This window comes from Sturnus vulgaris, chromosome 2, assembly GCF_052056855.1.
Source record: "Sturnus vulgaris isolate bStuVul1 chromosome 2, bStuVul1.hap1, whole genome shotgun sequence".
Classification (NCBI taxonomy): domain Eukaryota; kingdom Metazoa; phylum Chordata; class Aves; order Passeriformes; family Sturnidae; genus Sturnus; species Sturnus vulgaris.
Genome location: NC_142244.1, coordinates 10,712,981 through 10,736,709, shown reverse-complemented (window position 1 = coordinate 10,736,709; position 23,729 = coordinate 10,712,981). Strand labels below are relative to the sequence as shown.

The 23,729-nt window shown below is 37.6% G+C and overlaps 1 protein-coding gene across 17 annotated transcripts in view; it reads left to right on the top strand.

The window, feature by feature from the left end:
• Positions 1-23,729, top strand: part of LOC148224620 (uncharacterized) — a 319,037-nt gene that overhangs the window by 39,945 nt on the left and 255,363 nt on the right. For 14 of the 17 annotated variants that reach the window (XR_015800147.1, XR_015800092.1, XR_015800164.1 and 11 more), the window contains exon 3: positions 1,252-1,542. The gene's annotated coding sequence lies outside the window, so the exon portion shown is untranslated. Of the gene's footprint in view, positions 1-570; positions 655-678; positions 995-1,151; positions 1,543-23,729 lie in introns of those variants that run through there. The other 3 variants (XM_088157766.1, XM_088157765.1, XM_088157769.1) reach the window with 3 other exon arrangements.

The window sequence follows — 23,729 nt, the reverse complement described above, 5'->3', positions numbered from 1 at the left end:
GCGCTTTCTCTGATGGGTAGTGACAAGGGAGAAAAATGCCCTAGGTCTGCAATACCCTTCCCTTGCTAACTGACACTCATTTGCATTTGAATTTTTTTTTTCCTCTTTTTTTAGTTCCTACTGAATGCTTGCAATTAGAACGGATCGAATAAAAGTTTGGATAAATAAAGGGAGAAAAATGGTGACCGCATTTGCTAGGCGTCCTTAACTCACTTGGTTTATCAGCAATGGGTGTTGGAGGGGGGAGGAAGGACATGCAGAAAACAAAACCAAAAAGGCACCACCAGCAATTGATGCATTTTTGTATTTAAATAAGCAGGCGTGCTCATGCATATTTATATGACGTGCATGCCTATGCGCCGCTCTGAGCAGTGGCTCTGCGGCTCGGCTGCAGTAATTAGGCTGATGTAATTATAGCAAAACAAAGCAAGCTTAGGCTGATGGTGGGGGTTTTTATCCATACAGTGGGAACATTTAAGACATATGCGTATTCCAGTGTACAAAAAATGAACCTGCACCGCTGTCGGAGGCTAGGAGGACAGTGTGGCCAGTGCACCTATTGTGTCACTGCTGTAGAAAGCAGCTTAGCGATTGGCCACTGTCTGCAGCACATAATACTGACTGGTTATAAAGGACTTGTCTAGAGGAAAGCCTGTAGGTACTCCATTGTCTGGCAAAGTTGATATGACTGCATTCTTTTTGCAGGGGGTCAGACAGCTGAACTGTAAAAGCTGCACAGATTTTTTTTTTTTCTGTCTTCTTCCTCTGTCTCTCTCTGTCTCTGTCTCTTCCATACAGCATTTTTCTTTCATGCCCTGTCTCAGTTTGCATAGTTAAAGAGAATGCTAATTAAGATCCCTTGCCTTAACCTGAAAATAATGACTTGGATGTAAATAGAAAACTGGCGATAGTTTAAAATATTCTTGCGTAGCACCAAGATATCAGTTACCGTTCTAGGGGAAAAAAGGAAGAATTATTTTTTTTTGTAATCAAGGTAAACAAAGAAGAGTTGTTGCTTCTCTTTCTTCCTTTCTTTCATTATTTCCTTTTTTTTCCTATTTTTCTTTTTTTTTTTTTTTAAACCAATGATGCTGTACTATTGCAAGCCAGATAATATTTTATTTCAGAAAGCGTGCTAGCTACATAATTTAAAAGTCCACAAATCAGTTGCAATTTAGTGCTTATTAATCCTTCTTAGGATGTAATTCGGTGAAAGAACTGCTTTAAAAAAAATTCTTTTCTGTATTATAGACGGATCTAACAACGCAGTCTGGGCTCCGTGCCAAAGGCTGGTATTTCACAGCAGCGACCGCCTTACAGATGAGCTGTGGGAAGCAGGAGGGAGACTCTCTTAGGGTGCCACTACTATGGAGACACAGCTGGGCTGAACAAGATTTGCTTCAAACGACAACAAGAGAGACAGAAAGAGTCTGGTTCGACCGCTGCCCAAGCAGGCAGTAACCAGAAGAGCTAGCAGCCAATCCGGCCATGCTGCACTGTTCGAAACCAGCTCTACATCCCAGCCAATCAGTGACATCACTGGTGAGAAACTCATTTACATCATGCAGTAATGAACTTTGTTTAACGTAGCCTTTTTTCTTTTCTTTTTTTTTTTTTTCCTCACAGAGATTAGGTCCTCCATTAATTATTCTGCCAGCATAATTTGAATCGCTATGCAAAACGATGGCTACAATTTCTTGATTTTTTTTTAACTATGTGCTGTCTCTGCAGGTAACCATGGGCATTGTTCCATTTTTTTTTTTCTGTTGGCCCCATTAAACCTTTAAAAGTGTCTTTAATTGTTAATATTGTGCATTTTTTTTTTTTACATGTATGTTTGTCTCCTTGTAGTCCTTACCTAATGTGGTACTGCTTTCTCCAGTTATAGCCTGAGATTACCTTTAACTGTCTTGGAAGGTAAAAAGGGTGTTGCTGCAGCATTGAGTTTGCATCTTTAGCTGCCATCACGGTCTAAGTACTTATTCTAATGCTTCAGAAATCATTTCGCTGTGGCCGTTTACATATCTGGCTTTCTCTAAAGGTTCTTACATGCATCTGTTACAACTGAGTAAAGTTCAGTACTGTTATATTTCATTCTTCACCACTTTCAGTCAAGATGTCATGTTATTAATGAATAGAACTGAGATCATTTCTGAACAAATTTCACCCCCTTCCTTCCACCTCGACACAATGCACCTGATTTGCATCCATTTACCAGAATAACTGAATACAAGAGCCAGTATGAAAGGAAGTCAAGGGAGAGCTTGCATACTGCTTCAGGGTATGTGGCAGCAAAGCGAAATATAGAATTTTTGTTTAGAATGTGCTTAATCTACACAGAAAAGATTAGATCTTAGATTGAAAAAGCTCTTATCTAGCCAGCTTTTCATATTAGGAAATAGGTTTGGTGTGGGGGGGTTGAGTATTTTGTTTTGGTTTATTTTTTTGGTTTTGTTTTTTGTTAATAATAAACGTGCACATTTTCTTGAGATGTGTTCAATTATAAGTGGAAAACATTTGGGCAAGCCAACATTGTGTTGAACATTTGGATTTAGTTCTTTGTGGGTAAAGTAATTTGTTGTGCGAACAATTTAAAACCAGCCCAGGATACTGTGGAATGCAGAGATTTCAGTCTGCATAATCTAATGAGGCAAGGTTTTGCTCTTCAGTATTCTAATAGCTGAAACAGAATCAGATATGAGACAAATTCAATATTGCGTTATTAAATTAAAGCTATATCTGTTGCTAGTGGGCTTCAAGAGGTCAAGTATTTCATAGAGCAAAATTTTATTTAAAGAAGTAGCCTGAAATAGAATTTTGGTTACAACATGGTAACTTCCCCTCTCCTCACACACAATAATCTACAATTTGTTTACGGTGCTTCAGTTATATATTGATCCTTCTAGTCACTTTGAAAATATAGGGGATTTAAGTACTAAACCATAGCTCTTTCAATGCATGATGCATTCCATCATCCCATCATCAGTATTCTGTGTGCGGCTGTCCTGATTCAGCCACTGGCTCCCCTGCTGCAGATCCTGTAACTTGAATCATGCGTAATAATATATTATCCTACTGGGGGCCTTCTTTCAGTAGGAGAGTGGTTTTATACCTTCTGCTCTAAGAGAACTGTTGGCTCCTTGCCACCTCGTAGCCATTATTCACAGAGGCAATCAAGAGAGTCTTCCTTAAGGAATAACATCTGCACAACTGCATGTGCCAGAAATATGAAGCCTCCCCTCACGTTATAAATTTGGTTTTCTTGGGAGCAGGAATATTTGCGAATACTGAAGCAGAAAAGCTGGACATTTACAGGAATTCATCAAAAGTGTATTGAATGTGCCGTGTGCTGAAATCCAGTCTGTGAGGACATTTGGACTGGCTAAAGGAGGCAGAGGAGAAGAAAAGAGAAGCTGGTGGCTATTCGTTGATTTTTGACAGTATTTAATCCAACTCATGCTTTTGACTTAGCTGATGATTAGTGCTGTATTAAAAATGTGTTATTTGCCTTGCTGACAAGGTGATTTTCTAACTAGGATGTTGATGGGATGGTGTCAGCTGGGACTGGAGCTGAATTTCCCAGGTGGAGAATCTAACCTGATTTGATGCATTCAACAGGATGCAATGTCAGTAGTGAATGAAAAACAGAGACCAAAGGGGATCAAGAGTGTAGAAAACATGAACACTTCATAACAAGGTAGCAAATCTCAGAAATGCAGAATCTGAAAGCACGAATTGTGTCCATGCAACATGAATTGTATCTGCTGGTTAAAGCTCTGTAGGACATCTAAAGGTGAGTGAAAGCAGCTGCTTAGGGCAGAGAAAGAGGAACTCCAGATCCATGCAAGTCTTCCAGCTATGGTGTGTATGCACTGCTGCCATATGTAGCAGATACACCAGCAGTGGGGCCTAAAATTTTCTTTCGTTCACATAAATGTCACCCCTAAAAAATGAACAAAATATCCTGAGATCTTATTTTTACAGATATTCTTTTTTTGTAAGCATATAGAGGCATGATGTTTTCTGTCCTGTACAAATTGTTTAACCATTCCAGTCAAAGATAACAGATTTGTCATGTTTGATTTAGGGAAGAGAGAGGGAAAGTATTGAGGAGAGAAAGAAACAAAATTTGACTTAGCATGTTTATCTCATCCTGAAGCTTGCATATTTTTCACTGAACAACAGCAATACAACTGTAGCAAATAATTCTACCCAAGATGTGTTTATTTCAGTACTGTTGAGGTGTATATAGCAAGGGAGGGTCTTCTTCTTGTCATCATCTCTTGTTTTACCTTCTGGAAGAGAGAAATAAAGTCTGTAACCTGGCTGAAAATCAAAAGTGCTAATATTTGGGAACTGAAGTTCTACTGAGACTATAGGAATAATATTTAAATAAGGCTCATCTGATGGCTAGCTTTTAAAGAATCTTCTTAGAGGGAAGACCCTCAACACCTGAGTAATTTGTCATATTCAAAATACTGTACAAAAAGATTAGAATTTTTTAAATAAACAAGGAAAGTCCACAGCAATGTGGCTTAGAAATAAGACAAAATTACAAATAAGGCAAACAGGTCGGTGACTGCAGCTTATTTCCTGACTCATTCTATCTAGAAGAGAGGAAGAGAGCTTCCTAGGCCTTTGATGCTCCATTGAAGAACATTCTCCATATAGTTATTAGGTTTTCAATAATAGGGATCGATAGGAAAAATAACACAAAAAATCATAATAATTTGATGAATCATAAGAAGACAAATCACCTTCATGACAGCTGAATTCTGACATGAGGAAACAGACCAAGCAGAGAATGGTATTTGCCATAGTTCACCCTATTTAAAAGCGGAGTTATGTCATTCTGAAGGATGAGCCAGAAAATAACAGCCACTGGAAAATACAACATATTTATTTTCAACTTCTGTGAGCAAATACATTGTACTTGACTCTGTTCTTCTGTGGCAGCATTTCAGCTTTCTGATAAAAGGCCTAACAAAAAGTCCATTCCACAGACTTCTTTCAAAAGTTATTGTTTCAATAGCTGATGTTTCCAAGTAGGATATCTATATGAAGAAGATATGGACACTTAAATTTGTTTTCTGCCATGGCTTAGTGTATAAGCAACCCAGTTTTTACAACTCAAGCTATACCATCTATCTATAAGGAAAAAAATGAGACTGAAAAGCAGTGCTGACACTAATAGTGAATTATTGCATGTAATTTTTTATTAATATCAATTTTTTTAATACATTACGAGAAGGTTCCTCTTTTCTCAAATAGTCTATATTTAAACAACTGGTTTCATTAAGGGTGACAATACTAGGAAAACACATTGTCATGGTTTAACCCCAGCTGGCATCCAAGCACCACACAGAAGCTTGCTCACCCCCTAACTAATGGATGGGGGAGAGAATCAGAAGGGTAAAAGTGGGAAAAGTTGTGACTGAGATAAAGACAGTTAAAGGTAAGAAAAGCATACACAGATAAAGCAAAACAAGGAATCCTTTCATTGCTTCCCATGGGCAGGCAGGTGTTCAGCACTCCCAGGAAAGCAGGGCTCCATCACATGTAGTGGTGAATTGGGAAGACAATATCATCACTGTGAACATCCTTCCACCTTCTCCCAGCCTTTATAGGCTGAGCATGACTCCATATGATCTGGGATATCCCTTTGATCAGTTGGGATCAGCTCCCAACTCCTTGTGCACCCCTAGCCCACTCACTGGTAGGGTCATGTGAGAGACAGAAAAGGCCCTGACTCTCTGATCTCTGATCACTGCTCAGTGATAATGAAAACATCCCTGTGCTATCAACACTGTTTCTATCACAAATCCAAAACACAGCCCCACACCAGCCACAATGAAGGAAATTAACTCTACCCCAGCCAAACTCAGAACATGCTTTAAAGAATCAGTGACATTGCTGCCCTCTGAAAGGGCTGCACATCTGCTCTTTTTGCAACATTGAATTGGCTTCAATACTCCATATAAATCAAGTCTAGAATACCCTGTATACTTTTATCTAAAGGCAAAGGATATTGAGCTATCTGGCTTCTTTTATAGTCCACAGCAAAAGGGTAGAAATGGTAGAAAACTGTAGAGGAATGTCTGCCCTACTGAGTTTGGTCTAAACATCTAAAAGTACATATATGTATATATTTTTCACTTGGGCATATAAATATTCTTTGAGTACATTACTGAGATACACACTCATCTAAGACTGTGTAGGAAAGAGCTTATTTATGGGGTACTTTAATACTGAATCAAAATATGATCTTGGGTAAACAAGGTCAGTTACTACTTTACTGTGATGCTTCAGCTTTCCTCACTTTAAATTAGATTGTGGGAAATGGAGTGTAATGGCTCTTCTCTGTATGAGAAAAAGCCTGGAAGGGACCCAAAACTCTTTTCTGGAAGCAAGTACAGAAAGACTGGTGAATATAGATATAGGAGTCATCAGTTTTTCAAGGACAGTCCTACAATATTTTAAGGGCTGGTATCAGAAAAGGGGCCCTTTCTTGGCCTAAATGCTGCCCTGAAATGTCTTTATTTTCTTGGTGGGTAATGAGAGGGGAGCTGAGCAGTGCCTGCTACACTACGTCACCCTGAAGGCCCTCAGACAGGGGCTTTGATGTGCAAGGCAGCAAACTGCTGACTTCTGGGGTTGTGTTTTTATTTCTTCATGCAGTTGTTTTCATTTTTCATGTTGCATGTCAGTGCTGTATTGCTCTTAGTGGAAATTTTGGAATCTAGGCATGTTTTTTTAATGCACCTATAGTTTTCCATTTTATTCCTGCATTTAAGTGAAAGGAGAAAACATCTTGTTATAATAAAGTCCTTAATGTGATTGATTTAAGCCAATAGTTTTCACCAAGTTTGAATTTGAGCTCTGTGTCACTATCCAGCAATTATAAAATTAAACACTAAGACTTTGTTATGAAAACTGTCGCTTAATGTTTTTGGAAACTGTCTTTAGAAAGATTTAAAAAGTCACACTGAGTAAAGTGAAAATCGTAGAAGAGTACCATGATTTATAACAGCTTATGTTTGTGACTTCATTTGAGTTCATGGAGCAATGAAAGTCATCTCTGGAGGGCAAATGCAGAGAATTATCTTTGCCAAATTCATTGGTTAGATGACTGGATCAAGGAGGGTTTGATTTCTTCTAACATGAATAAGCAAGTCCAAAAGGCCCAATGACATAGACATTTAAAAAACCCTCTTAGATTGGCAAGATAATTAAAAATTATTCAGGTAATCTCAGGTAATGTATAACCATAGAAAGGGGTAGAAGCAGACCAAAACAGCATGGAAAGAAGGGTGCACTTCTGATTAACTGTCAGCTGTAACATGAACCAAGTTACCTTGGCAGTGGAAGCCAACTTGATGTTAACAAGGTATGAGCTAACTTATCTTTGCAGCCAGCAATTAGCTGAGGTAGATCCCTCATGTAGGTGAGATAAATTCAATTTCACCAGATGGCTCTGCTTTGTGCACTCTGTATCCAAAATGGCTAAAGAGAGGGTCGCAAAAGCCAAAATTATTGTGAAAGTCAAAAACTAACCCTCATTCTTGCAATTCCAGTCTAGCATCAAAGTGGTTGGAATGTGAAGGAATTTTCTTCAGAAAGGCCACATTTTGTAAATATTTTATAAATATTTTATATGACATGTACAGATTTCCCATTGTGGCTGGCAGTGTCCCGTTTCTGACAGAGTATATGGTTTGTGCAGGATTTTACTTGGGAAAACAAAAAAGTGTATTATATTAACTTTGAGGGCAGAAAGCTGGAACTGAACCACTAGGGAACTTAACTGTGCTGCAAGAGACTATGAGTTCAATGTCATTGTTTCAAAATCTATTGCTAAATACATCAAAAGCTGTTTTAACACTAGTTGAATTCTTGATGTTGAATGTTTTCATAGCTGGAAATAAGTTTAATAAGTATGTATAGAGATAGAAAAATGCCCTGATCACAACGTGCTCAGTATCTCAGAAGTGTAATCAAATCTTGTTCATGGCAAAGGTAAATTGATATTTTTGTCTCTACATCTGTTCATCTGGAAGTTTGGAGGACTCTGAGAGGAGCAAGAAGCTTTGGGCTGAAGCAGCAATGTGAGGATGACTGACCTCTAACATGGGTTGTAGCAAGGAAGCCAGGGTTGCCTGCTCCTGTCACTGGCTGCTTGATCCCTGGGATTAAATTTTGCCCAGCCACTAAAAAATCTAAGGGATTATTCTTTTGTATACATCATAAAGGAGATACAGATTACAGGGCTGCCATGCTTTGAAGAGAGGCCAAGTGGCAATAAGAAATATATTTAAAACATTTTGGGCTTTCCAGGGAAGGTGGAGTGGTGTTTAGTTCTACTAGTGTTAGTATGAGGAGAAGCCTAGTAAAATACACTGCAGTTGATTTGTGACCATTTTAGTGCATCTGATCTACAGTGCAGAATTTGTGATGTTTTGCACCTGGTAGAGTGGGTGGGGAATTTATAGCTGTGCAATGAAAATTGCTGTTTCTGTAAACTCTGAACTAGCTTTAGGTGATGTTTGTTGCCAAAAATTTTCAAGTGTAACAGAGGTATGGAATGGAAAAATTATATTCCACCCCAGGTCAGGTCTTCTCAAAACAAATAATAAAAAAAACTAATAAAAACTTTTATCTGGACTGACAAAAATGCACATAGCAAGTTTTATTTTAGCATGTCATATTATCAGAAGAGCAGGAGCAGTTGGGCTTGTGTTCTCCTTTATGATCCATGCTAAAAACAAGGAACTGGAGATATATTAATACATACACACAAAAAGTATGTATGTTTACAATGGAAAATTACACCTAAGGACACCTCTGGCTACATAAATTATCTTTGTTCCAAAAATTGCCTTTATTCAGAGAGTGTTCAGTCAAAATCATGGATGAAAAACCTGTGAAGAACTGTTAAACACACTGGTTATACCTCTGACTCAGGAAATGCCTGGCACGTGAATTGCTGCAGACTAGGAAGTTATAGCAGGGAAGTATCTCTGTGTTTGTGTGTCTTTACATTTTTCTTTAAGCATCTATTTAAATTGTCCTCAGTGCCATCTTCAGGAAGCGATTGACTTTAGCTATAATAAATAAAATACAGTTGAGCACATAGTAGATGCACAAAACCAAAAGCTAAATTGTTCTTTCTAGGGAATTTTGATGGTGCCTAAAATAAAGTGGAAACGCTATTGTTAATTAAAACAAGATATTTTGGTGTCTTGAATGTTCAGAGGTGTTTACAATTTATCAGCAAAACTTAAATATTTCTGCATTTTTAAATCCCTTTGGAATGTCCCATTCAACATCAAATATTTAAATTTGCCATACTTTGACCATCTTGGTAATGAAAGAAAATCCAGAATGGTAAAACACCTTGGTATGTAAAAATTTCTTACGTTGAGAATTTGCAGCAGATTATTAGAGTGCAAGGCTGTACTTCCCTTTTCTATTAACTGAGGGATGTTGACTTGTCCTAAAGCTTGCCTATCAAATGCCTATGAAACAACCACTAAGTGTGTGAATAACTTCTTAGATTCCCATTAATTTCTCTCAGGAAATTTATATTCTATGGCCGTTTCCTGTAGATTACTTCAATTAGTGTAAGACTTTTAGTGAGAGGCAGTTATAATGCTTTGGATCTTTAAGTTATTAACATATCATTCATGGTAATACATGCAAAATCTTGACAATGATGTAGATTTACTGTCCAAGCAGAATGGGCTAAGTACATGTAAATGTACATATTTTTAGTAAAAGCTCTCATTGTTAAAGCAGCTGCTTTAATTGGGCTACAAAACTGAAATTATTTCCCTTTGTTTCTTGTCTTGTAAAATAAGGGCATAGAATTACGATTATGATAACGATGATTGCCATGCTGAAAAAAAATATTTACATTGTAAACAACACCCAAGCACTACTTAAAGCTGAAAACAAGAATAGAAGGAATGACAATCTGTTGATGTTTCATAACAAAATATATTTCCACTTAAATCACTGAAAACCAACAAAATGCTAAGCGTAGTTGCCACAATTTTTAGAAAGTTAAAATTATCAGAGAGATCTGGAAAATTCTGGGGTTTAATGCTTTTGTGGAGATGTTTCTAAGTAGTTAACATTGTGTCATTGTAAAAAAATTATAACAATTGCATTTTCAAATTTTATTGTGAGCTCCTTTTGAAGACAGTCTGTGTTTCTGCTTCCAATGTAAATCTGAAAACCAACATCAACATGAATGCTGATGTGAATGCAAACCATTATGTTGATAGAGTTACATAATTTAAGCGTGCATATTCATTTTCTGGCATGTATCTGAAACTATATTTATGTCTTTCCTAAAAAATTTTACTTAACTGACTACATAAAGTCCTGCCCCACAGTGTTTTTTTCTGTGCCAATCTGATGCATACCAGAGATAGTCTGGGATTCTATTGCATTATCAGTCATTTTCCCTGTAGGGGACAGTGATAATCACTTGTCCCTTACTGGCGTGTGTAGATGTGAGATATTTGAGGCAGAACTTGCCTTCCTGTGCTGTGTGTTTGTTCAGGGGCCAGGGGAGCATCCAGGGCTTCACACTCTGCAAGTCACACCTCGCTGGTGTCACGGGAAATGGGCACAGTAGTTGGAGAAATGTGGTAAAGAAGATTATTTCCAAAACTCTGCCTACTTTCTTTGGTGCTTCTGGCAGATGGTCTTTTAGAAACATGGCTATGACAGGGTGTGGAGAGAGCGTGAAGTGCCAGCCCAAACCAGGACTGAGCAGTCACTCTGATCCCTGCAGTCACAGGTCTCCAGCTGCACGTGAGCAGGTGTTGGGAGCAGTGGGAATGTGAGACATTGTGTCACTGGCAACTCTATGTGTGACCTAAATGACAATATTTCCTTCCTTCTTTAATTTACCTTCTCAGCCTCCTTTTAACATTGTTTCTTTTACACCAGTGTCTGTGGAATACAGAAATATATGTCCTCACTAGAATATGTCACTAAGAGAGAGCTGGGTACAAATTTGTGCACCTCACAATCAATTGCCTCAGACCCCTAATGGCTGGGCTCTCCTAACTATTAGATACATTATTCCTCTTCTCCATTTCTTTTAATAGTTCCTGTTACCTGTACTTGTGACTTATTAATATTTTTCAAAGACTTCTTTGTAACTTTCCACTCCTCATGCCTTTCTACCAATACAGTTATTATTTGAATCTTGATATTCATTGTCACAATTGTTGGTCAACAGTTATTTGGAATAAAATCCTGTCCAAATGACAAAAAAAAAAAAAAAAAGGAACAAAAGCAATGCAGTGCAGCAGTGCAGTGTGATAAGAACAGGAATGGACCTTAAAACTCACCGAGTTCCAATGTCCCTGCCATGGGCAGGGACATCTTCCACTATCCCTGATTGCTCAAAGCCCCATCCAACCTGACCTTGGACACTTCCAAGGATGGGGCAGACACAGCTTCTCTGGACAACCTGTGCCAGTGCCTCACCATCCTCATAGGGAAGAATTTATTCCTAATATTTAGCCAAAATGTAATATTTTTAATTTCAGACCCATTGCTCCTTATTCTGTCACTACAATTCCTGATGAAGCCCCTCTTCACCTTTCCTGCAGGCCCCTTCAGATACTCCAAGGTTGCTATCATGTCTCCACACACTCTCAATATTTATGTCACAGCAAAATCTGTCAGTTTCGGTACAGAAATCTCACTTTATTTCTTTAAAATGTGGACATTCTACAGTCGTTCAACATTGGCATTGTACAAGAACTTGTAGATTCTTCTCTACAATCATGTTAATAACCTGTCCCTGTAAGTGGTGTTATTTTGCTCTATTCAAAATCTTTTAAAAATACAGTTAATTACACATTTCCTAAGTACGAGGATATAAATCAAGAATGTTTGACTCACAGTGCTGAAGGGTATAGAATCACCTGTAATTGGAGATATCTCTGTTTATCTGGATCCTTATAGTCTATTTTCTGATCTCTGTTAGTAAGGTGAACTCTGAAAAAAGTGCCACAAATATATAGAGAGCATTACTTTGAAGAATTCAACTAATCATAAATAAAAACATCCTTTACCACATTTGGGAAAGGAAGGAATGGAAAATAAAGAATTGATTTTTAAGGAATTACCTATTGAAATAATCCATTTATCAGCTCTTTTCCAACTTTTATATTCAGCTAGTGAACTAGACAATTTGCTCTCTCTCTTCTTTGTACTCAGCATATTTTGAACTTTGACAACAGCAAGTTTATTTCCCACTGTAATTAAAACAATTCAGTCCATTGGTTCTGTCCTCCCTGTTGGTGGATCATTTCAGCAAGTCTCTCAGTGTGCATTTTCACTTTGATCATGCCCTTTCCATCCAGTTTGAGGGAATTAGATGGATTCTCAAGAGAGCTCCAGCAACTCTTTGGATTGGTTTTCTTGAGGTAATTCACTCATTGGTGAAAAAATGGAATACCAACCAGGAAATATAGGAGCATGCTTGGATTCCTTTTTCAGTGGGATAATCCTTAAAAATAAAGCCTTGTATGATGTAAATTCATGCAGAATCATAGAGCTAAGTGAATCTGGTAAACAACAGGCAGCAAGTCAGCTCAGGAGAAAAAGAGTATTTACTGCAGGCAAAGGTCCTGTGAATTGCTTACTTCATACAAAATAGTGTAAGTGGCTTCCAAGGAAATGTTTGAAAGAATGAGGAATTTATGTCACAAGTCATTTTGAAAAGGGTTGGTGGGGTTTTTCTTTTTCATCTCTTTGACCTGATAATCTGAAGCATCAGTAACCTCTTTCAGTATGGAAATCTCAGTATTAGATGTTTTCTCCAGTACCTGTGTTAACTTCTGTTGAGCTAGTTCTACATTACAGAAACATGCCTCCAGCTCCTATAGATTACCCCCCTTTTTTAGCTGCAATATTCCTTGTGACATAGATAACCTTAATGTTCATTTTTTTCTACTTAACCCTGATAGGCAGCTTAAGCTATTGTTTATCCCATGTATTTTGGGCCAGATGCTAGAAATCCTGGTAAAATCCCACATCTAGAATCTTTGAAAAATAATGAATAAATGTGCAATTCTAGTGGTGTGCTTTCCCATTGTACCTGGATAAAATACTTTAAAGGACCTAAAGGATTTCAACTGGTTGCACAGACCACACTCGCATGAGAAAAAATAAGCTTTGTGTTTACCTTTATTGAAAGAATTAACATATATTTAGTATTCACTAATATCCATTCCATCCCCTGTTTCTCTGAATAATAAGTCAGTTGCATCCTTTCTGTCCAAATTTGGGGCTCTTGGGACCTTGGAAAATGAAACATTCTTTAAAGGAATTATCACAGAATCACAGAATGTTTTGGGTTGGAAGCGACCTTAAAAATCAACTTATTCCAACTCCATGCCATGGGCAGGGACACCTTCCACTAGACCAGGCAGCTCAGAGCCCCATCCAACCTGGCCTTGAACACTTCCAAGCATTGCCTCAGTTCTGTTTTAAACTCTCTTGTTGTCAACCCTCAGCTTGTGGTGTTTGAAAAAGTTGTTCCCTCCTTTTGATAGCCTCAAATGTATTCAGTGATTGTTTATTAGAGCAACACACGACGGACATCTGTTAGGAGGGAGAAACCAGGGCATTTTGCTAAATTAGCTATTGGATTTGCCTGGCCCAATCAGACAGGAAGTTTCAATATCACTTGTGAGAATGCTGGGAAGTGCTATCTAGAAAAGCAAGCTCATTTTCTCAGCTGTTACGTGGCTGTACATAATCTTTATAGCAGCACCTAAACGCATTAATGACTTTCACAGATGAGTTTATTTTTTTGGCTTTATTACAAAGATAATGCAATTTGTTAACTGTTCTCTGGTGAGTTGCTCTATTCAGAGATGGGTTTTGGAGATAACACCAGGTATTGCTATAATCTATTAGAGGAAGTTTGTTATTTTTGCATGTGCCTCTTGTTTATCTCCTTATTTATTTTGTGTTTTATTGAATTTGCTTTTATAAACAACTCGTAGATAAGAGCCAGCCTTTAACAGTGCTATATGGTCATGTATAAAAATACATTGTGTCTAGCATTTGCATTAAAAGTTACAATATATTAGAAAGGATACTTGAAATACTATTTTTTGTGTGTGTTTATAATATTTATGTTCTTTAATAATACTTAAGGGTAGCACAAGTGAAGGAACATCTGATACTGTAGATAGCAAATTTGCTAAAAGTACGAATTCTGTTTGGCAATATAGGATGAATGTATGTTGTTTGGGGAATCACAGTCAATAGTTCTGTGATTTGTTGGTTTGGTTTTTTATTTAGTGAAAATAGACTCAGAACAAACAATTGAAACTTGACTTGTAGCAAGAGACTCAGTACAAGTGGAAAGTCAGTGAGCACCTGCATTGGTTTTATACAAAAACCCAATCAGACTCATGTTTGGCATGCACGCTCTGTATGAGAATTTTGTGATGCTAAGAACTTTTAAATTTTCATTTCCTGATTTGCCTAGTACTACAATGCACTGTCTTGATCTGTTTTCTGTGAATGTAGTGCTTGAAACCCTTCACACAAGATTTTCCTGGGCTATGTTGGCCTAGAAAAGAAAGAATCCTAGAAATTTGTAGGAATGCTTGAAAAATCTTCCAACCTGAGAGAAAACACTTTATTTATAGAGAATTTACTGAAAAACCTAAAAACCTGAAAATATGATGAGCTGCAAGAATTAGTTGAAAAAATGCTTGAAGAAAATAAGGGGGAAAAAAGCCAGGGCAATGCCTGCTTGTGACTTACTCAACTTTTCCCTTCCAAAAAGAAAGAAACAATCAAAATTCTATGCAAAAAATTGTTAAACTTTTAAGGAAAAATTTAGGTTCAAATTAAAATATTTGGACGTTTTTATAGGTATCAGATAGCAAGGTAAAGAAAATTTTTACTAGAGACACATTTTAATTAATTAATTAACATGTTTCTTGTTTCAGCTTTTTTATTAAATCAGAAATTGAATGTATTTTGTTCTGTTATGTTCTATGGAGGCTAAAATGTGAGGGGAATTCTAGCACCTACTAGAAACCTTTGGATAAGATAATATAGGAGATTTACCACCACATATTTTTATGGCTAGTAATTCAATGATGAAAAAGATATATTTCTTCAGAAAGAGTGGAAAGTATTTCTCTTATGGCACTGTGCAGCATTTCAGATGAAGCACAAATAATTGTGATGAACACAGAAAGATTGGGGAAAGTGCTGAGCTTGTGTAAGCCTTTGTGTAGTCTCAGACAGTGTGGCTGCATATCCAACGTTTCTGGGGAGTGGTTGTTAGTTAAGTTTTAAAGCTCTTAGGAAGATGGACCAAGGAATACCAGAACTCCTGTGCAGGGAGCAGTTTCATTTGTGAACAGTAAACCACTGTAACAAAACAGTTGCACTCCAAAGCCTCTTCTATACACGTGTCTGTCACAGGTAGACTTGTGGATTAAAATAAAGGATTTCTGCATGTGGAAGTAGTGTCATTTTATGTAAGAACTTTGACTTCTGGCTTTCTTATTCTTTCCATTCTACTGGGAAAACCCAATGTTCACAGTTACATTGAATCTGTTTTGGAAAGTTCAACATAACTGTAAAGTAGCTTCTAGCTAGTGAAAACACTAGTTTTATTGTGGTTGTGGTTGTCATATAAGACAGCAAAGCTTGTTGAGGTCAAAAGGCAAATTTAACCTGTATCAAAGCTTTTTTGATCTGATGGCTGTTCAGGATATGAGCACAGCTTTCCCTTGAAGTGCATGTTGAAGCAAGAGATGTCTTCTATTTGAAAATATCCACGGAATCTTCACGAATATGCTTTTATTTTGTGACTGTTTTGTGGTTTGTTTGTATTTGAAATCTTCTATGAATGTAACATTTCTATGTTGTACTGCAAAAAATGGTACAGGAATGGAGAAAGTGAAATGAAGAAAGGTGATTTGATAGGAAAATGATTACTGAGTAACATAGAAAAAGGGTTTGGAAAAAGATAAAAAGACAAACTTCCACTAGAAATCAGAGCTACTAGCAAAGAAATAATGTCAGAGTTGGAAATAGTTAAATTACTAATTTACATTGTTTTGGAAGTTGTTTCCATAGATTTTATCATAAACTCTCTTAATGCACTCTGATTCTGCTGTTTTCACTGCAGTCTCTGGCTCTAGTTAAAGCAAGGACATTTGATTTTAGAACGTGATGGTTACCTTGGAGCTGTTCTTCTGGACTCTGTTAATGGTTTGTCAAAACCTTCTTTAGTATGCTGCATTTTGCAAAAAAGTTTGTGGGAAGCTGTTCCTTGTTATGGGGTTTTGGCATCTGTTCTTCATAATCAGGAGCAAAAAGTGCTGAGACCATGAAAGGAAGCTGGCAGTCAGGTTAGGTAGATGGGAAGGAGACACGTTTTTCTCATATGGAGAATATCCCTCTTTTCCCCCGTGTGCAATGTGCAGACATTGCTGGCAGGAAAATGGATGTTTCAGCAAAGCACCCAAGGGCTCTCTGTCTCTGGGGACACAAAATTGCCTTCTTGTGTTCTACAGGTGTTCCCCCATCAGGGTCAGGCAATGGAGTTTAGCGAGCAAACCTGGTAACTTTGAGCTGTCTGTGCGCTGCTACTCCTATATTGACACAGAAATACTTCTATTTCACAAATTCTAGAGTAAAACTAATTGTTATTTTTAAAGGGTAATTTGCAGAGCTTTTTTGTTTTGTTATAGAGGATAGAGCCTTGGAAAAGACTTCTCTTTCTCCTTTTGTTTTCGCTCTTGTTAAGAAGAGAGGAAGAGGCAGGGAGATGGAGTAGTGGCTTCAGACCAAAAATGCTATTAGCTTATCCTTCCTTCTCAAGATAAGTGACTGCATAAGTAGTATTTATTTTCCAAAGTAGAAAATAGAAATCAGAGAATGAATTTCCTTTTCTTTTTCTTCCTTTTTTTTTTTCTTCCTTTTTTTTTTTTTTAATGTGAATCCAACCACTATAGACTGTGGCTTTCTTGGCTGGATCCAAATCTGGTTTAATTGCTGTTATGGTTTTTAATTACTGATTTCACTTTTATTTGTTGAAGTCACAGCTTTTTGTATTTATCAAAGAAAGGCTGCATGAAGAGATCATAGCAAACATAAGAGATTAAACCCCTAGTCTCAATTCAGTGAAACAATGCACATATTGTCACTAAAACTGTTTCTTTTCTCCTCTTTGATTTGCTGTACCTAATTAATTGTAATGTGCAGGCAATAAAAATCTCCAGCTTTTATTATTAAGCTTTGTAAGTTAGGGCCTTACTCTACCACTTTGTCTTACTTTGAACAGTCCCTTCGCACAAGTAATTGTACTCTTGCAGTGATTGGGATTACTTACGTGGCAAGAAAGGACTCAGGCAAGGAGGATGTTTGATTCCAGACTTAAATAATGAGATGAGATGCTTCAAAAGTGTTTAAGTAGGTGGGTAGTGTGGCAGTTTTTACAGATGTGTCATGCAGAAGTTAAAGCACTCATTATTTGAAAAGCAAAATATGAGTGCCTTCACCTTGGAAGGGCAACACGCTGCACATTCCTGAATACTTTCAGCATTGGTCTCACTCTGTTCTGAAGTGGGAATCCAGCTGATGATTCCTGAAATCAAATAATCTAGCCTTCTCTTCCCATTCATATCAAGCACAATACATTGTGGAAAATCTGTTGGGGCAGTTGTATTCATCTGTTACATTTTTAGAAAATGGAGTATTCTCAATATTCCATCCTTTCTCATGTGTGCCTGTAGGCAGATATGTCATTTCACTGACTCCACCTGCTTCGTGCTTCCCTTATCCATTCAAGTTTAACTGGCTGCTGGAAAACTTTCACTGCTAATGGTGGCTATTGAGAAGTGTGATAGACTGATAATTAGAGTCGTGTGGGCAGTATTCCCTTTTAAATCTAAGGCAGGTTTGCTCAAAATTTAGCCGTCTTCTGCTGAGCTTGCTAGTTGTGTAAGGCTTTGATTTAGGCTCTGGCAGAGGTGTCTGAGTGTTCTGAGTTTGCTTTTGTTTCTTTGAGTGCCTTTGGCAGAATTCTTGGTTTCTTGGATTTTTCACAGCACCATCTTTCTAAAAACACCATAGTAGCTCTTGAATTATGTTCTGAGATTATCATCCTTTCTAGCTCTGAATTTAATTTGCGAAGTGATAAAAATGATAAAAATAAAGACCTTTACTGTTAATATTTTATAGTAATGTAGAAATCTCTCCCAGAGCTGTGGTGTTTTTAGTTGAATCTATGGATTTAATATTGCTAGTTTTGCCAGGTATCATTATGGGAAAAGAAATCCAACTTTACATGCAAGTCTGGTGATAGAATTACTTCTAGAAAGGGAAATACCAGGAAAGGGCTATCACTTGTATGCCTGAAGGTATTCCCCCTGAGGTACAGACTGCCCTATAGCTATCCTTGCTATTATATACCCTACTCCTCTTAGGATTCCCATTTTTTCCTGCAGATACAAAATCAGGTTAATTCATAGTCTTTCTGTTTATGCATGATCATGAAGTTTTGCAAATGATATGCCACAAAGTTGATAGGTCCTTAGAAAAGCACTGCATTTATGAAAAACAGTTGAAATGTGACTTCTTTAAGTATATATAGAAGAAGTATGTATTGGAAGAACTGGCACCAAGTTCTTGATTGCATTGGAAGTGGCTTCTTCTATAGTTTCCTAAACAATAAGTAAGTAAAATGGATTTAAAATTGCATTATTAGGGCTCCCAGTTCCTAGCAGTGCCTTTTTTAAAAGAAATGGGCCTATTGTATGTGTTTTCTTGGAAACCATAAGCTGAATATAGCAACTATGCTGTTAACACTTCCAAAACTGTTAATATATTTTTAAAAGTAAACAAAAGAATGACTACATGCAATTTATTTTTTACAAGAGGGCTGTGTGTGGTCCACTAAGAAATAATAATATGCAAAATAAAAAAATCTTCTAATAGTCAGCTTGGGTCTAGTGGAGGTGCTGGCACATATTAATCTTTCTGTCTAAGAGGTTGCTATGAAGAGAAATTAAGCTCTGCTACTTCGATTTTTTTTCTCAGAGTTATTGAAGGGTTGTATGTAGGAATGTGTGCATTAATCACATGGTTCCATGACAGCTCCCTTTTCAATACTCAAACCATTTCAACAAACTGAATCTTTACATTCTAGAGCATTCCATAATTGCAGTGACTGGGCCTCTTACATCCCAAACTTTCTGGTCAGGAGCCATGAGCCTTTTACCTTTTAGAGGCTCTGGAGCCTCTAGCTGTGTGCTGCTCTAGAACCATGGTACCTTCCCCTCCCAATAACTTGGGGAACGCTTTTATGGGCTTACAGGACAGTCTTAGTTTGAACTACCACATGCTACTGAACCATAAACTAACAGGCATTCAGTTGTTGTTCCAAACAAAAACTCACTTTTATTTCAAACAGCGTAAGAGATAAAGTAGTGTATTACCACACCTTGTTCCATCACACCTCTCAGTGAAAAAGCCAGAATTGATTATGGCACCAAAAAGTCTTAATTTCTCTTGATCAGTGTCTTCTAGAATGTGATTTCTCCAGTCATGTTCCTCTCTTTTAAAGGAAAAGGAAGCCATCACCTCACTTTATAAATTCTATTTATTTTTTGCTAGATGACCTTCTGACTGGTCTTATCAGATGATTAAAAAATACCTAATTATCTAAAGGATGGCTAACTATCACTCTCATGCAACAAATATTGGGAAGATGCTACCACTCTTCTTATCCTAAAGGATGTTCAATAAATTATTCACAGAAGCTTTGGTCCAAACAGTGTTAATGAAGATTTACTTTTTCCTCTCTGCCAACCCTGTCTCATTCATCCTGCAGATGAAAATTTTCCCTTGTTTTGATACAGTGTTCACAGAGACAACATGGAAGACAAATGTGTTTCATTCTAGAAGGAGTTCTCGGGGGCAGGTACACAGAACTGATGTGGTCAGAGAAGTCGAGCTGTCTTTAAGGAAACCTGTGGGAATATTCAGGAATACTTCAGTGTCCGGTGTGGATGAACAAGAAGCTCCTGGACAAACTCAAACACAAAAAAGAAGCTTGCAGAGGGTGGAAGCAAAGACTAGTAGCTTGGGTGAAATACAGAGAAATTGTCTGAGCCACCAGGGGTCAGGTTAGGAAAGCTAAAGCCCTGATAGAATTAAATCGGGTCAGGGACATCAAGGGCAACAAGAAAAGCTTGTAAACTCTTACAGACTGCTATAGTTATGAGTCCAAAGGTTAAAGCTGTGACAAGTTCCATTAGTGTTTGGATTTGTTTCTTTATCACTGCATTAGCAGGTCTTCTTAACACTGGTGTCTTACCACAGTGAGGCTGCACTGGTGTAAACTGGTGTGCCCAGACTGTGAGGATGCACCCAGACACACAGCAGTGGTGGGAAAAGAAAGTTGAAGGTTCAGACTGTGGAGCAGAGGCCACATCTAATGAACAAAGAGCAGCAACCTCTTCTCCTCTTAGGTCAGGGTCTAGGAAAGATGCAAAGTCTTGTAGCCTCAGCTTTTTTGTTTCACTGTAATAAGATTTTACCAACCTTATCTCTTATGATATTGCAGGTACTATTCACATAATTTGCATAAAATATATCAACCAAACTGTATTTTGAAATAACAAATTATATGGATCAAATTAAAATAATTAATACAGAATAGGGCTGACTGCCAACGAGTGTCCTCTGGCTTCTACATCTCATTTTGAGACATAAATTGGAGTGGTTCTGTGGCAGTCCAGCCTTCCAACATGTGCATCTCAACAAGTCACTTTCCTGATTAACCTTCATTTGCTCAAGAGGAAGGCTCCAGCACTGGCCACCACTCAAACTAAATATTTCATATACTGATAGTAGAAGACATAACTACTAAATATCTTCCATAGTGATCATCCATCTGTGTCCTGGATTAGTCTTGACTTAGTCTTGACTTTCCTTTTTATGTACTACTCCTATCGAGACAAGAACTCAAAGAAAGAAGAATAATGCCCAATAAAGTCAGAAAGCTCCCAACACAATGCATCTGCCCTAGAGATTATTTTTGGTTTTTTTTATCAAGTTGCACTGGTTTCAAGGCATGACTGTTGTCACAGTGCCAGCTAGAGAAGTGAAAACTATGTCAGTCCATGCTAGACAGTGACATTTGTGTGATAATGTGTTGCTGGTTCTGTATAGATCAGGCTTTAGTATTTTTTATAATTTCATTTTTTCATAATTTCATCAAGTCTGTGTTCTTCAAACTAGAGTAGCTTTCCCAGCAGACAAAGAGCTGAGGATGCTCATGATTTCCATACTGGCCATGCACCATGATAGCACTGCTGTTCTCCTGCTTCTACCTTGTATTTGTGCACTTGTTTTTTGGCAGATCTTGAGCTTCAACAGCATTTGCTCCACCACTTTTCAGCTGGAATCTGCCTGCCACTTTGTTTTTATTTCAGTATTGGTTTCTACTTCACTCAGCAGCTGTGCATGTGCCCTTCCCAAATTAATGGATTGGAAAGGGCTTTCCATCAATGATTTATTTTCCAATTGCAACAATCCTGAAATGTGGAGGGGTGAAATTGCATTTTCACATAGTCTAGAAAGTTGCTAAAGAGACTGAAAAACTTTGCTCAGCATTCTCTTTTAAGCATATTTCTCTGTGATTGCTTCTGTCTTCCCCTGCTCACTGTGATAAGTTGCTTAACTCCATGTTGCTTATTAAGCATTCTGCCACTTGTAATTTCTAGCTCTAAACACTACAAATACAGACTTAATGCTCTTGGAAATAGTTGATTTTGCTTGTGTCTACACATGATGCTGTGAGTAACAAGTTATTTGTATTCTTAACTTCACAAGTAAAATTTTTACCTCATCTAAAGAATCCATGCTTGAATACCAATACTACAACATTCAGTAAAAATAGCAACAGCTGCCAGTTGTGTCATTGCTAATGCACGTGTCTTTCTTTTAGTTACCCTTCTTATATATTATCTATTTAGTTTTCCCCACAAAGTTGATGAAAACCAGCATTTTATTTCTTTTTTCTGTGCCCACAAGTGAGCTTGCAGTGTGTCAGACAATTTGCTTCATGCTAAGATAGTCAGAAACAGGAAATTAAAGCAAGTAATTCTGTTTGGTTTTAGAATAAAAAGTCAAATTGTGTTTATGTGCAAAGAAAGCAAGATCACTTCTAAATAAACAGAATATTCCCTTTCAGATATTTCCAAACAGAAATCATGCTGCAAGTGTACAATAGAGGGTATCAGCTTACTTGGGATTTCTAAAGACATGGTGCCCCTCAGCCCTGCTGGACTGGCTGGGTCCTGCTTTCAGATATCTGTGACCCACAGCTAAACTGAACAGCTTTGGCACTCCACTACTGTTGTGTTTAAACTCCTGAAAGTACACAACAACTTTCTGCTATCTGCTGGCAGGGAGGTGATTTTCAACTTTTCTACTTTATTTCCATATTAATAAAAGAAATAGGATCGGGTTGTTATATTTAGTTCAGGGCATGCAATTGTCTGTGCTGTTTAATTGTTTGTGTGCTCCCTGACACAGTTTTGGCCTGTGGCTCAATCTGTCCAAGCAGTGGCACAAGCCAAGTAATGTGATATGGCAGTATGGATATGTATCTTATTTTTAGTGACCAGAATTAACAGTACAGTTGTGAGTCTTGCCATTCTGTTCTCTGGAGCTCAGGCTTTCTCATTATGACAGTGCAATGCTTCCTTTGGTCTTTCAGGACCCCTCTCACGGAGCTAACAGGCTGGGCTGTCAGGGTCAAGCCTAAACTTGAGCTGTCATCCAGACTCCTTGAACCACAGCATAAAGCCTCAGACCTAAGGAGGTGGTTTGCATTCCAGGGAATTGTTAGAAATCACCTTGAGCTTCCTCAGAAGTCTGCTTAAATTTCATGGTGTTTTGGTGGGATTTTTGGTTTGTTTGTTTTCATTTAAGGTACTTGGCTTTCATATTTTTTTTAAAGGAATTTCTATTTCCTTTTGCAATTCCAAACAGCAGCGTTGCTCATCTCGTGACAGTCTTGGTGAGAGTGAGATGCTGAAGTATTCTCTTCAGGTTATTGATTTTGGAATAGAGAGTATGAGTAAGCAAAGCAACTTCAGAGAAATATAATTTTCATGTAGATCTGAGACCACCAGCTATCTTACCTAAACCTAGGAAAGTCTATTTGCTACTAGAAAATAATTTCTGCCTTTTTCTAGACAACATCAAATGAGTGAGAAAAGGCAATAGAACAAATTAGGCCTTGCTCTACATTGTGGAGATAGACCCATCTCCAGCACTGAATTACAGTTTATTTAGGCTCTCCCAATAGTATTTCTATAGAACTGTATTTTGTATTGTAACTGAACTGAATGTTTTTTTTCTGAAAGAAGGCTTGAGTCAGACTGTTTTCCAAAAAAAGTATATTAATTTTACAGCCAAGTATCTCAGCAAAACAGTGGGCAAAAAGAAAAACATCCACCCCTCTACTATGATCAATTCCCTGAGAGGAAAAGATAAGAAATATCAGCATATACTAAAAATAATTTTTAAAAAGAAGAGCAAACAAACCCCTCAAATCCACAAAGCATTTCAAACATCAACATTTAAAGTTAGTCACAGATTAAATAAATGTTAGACTCTCAGAGATGCTGACCACCCACAGCTCC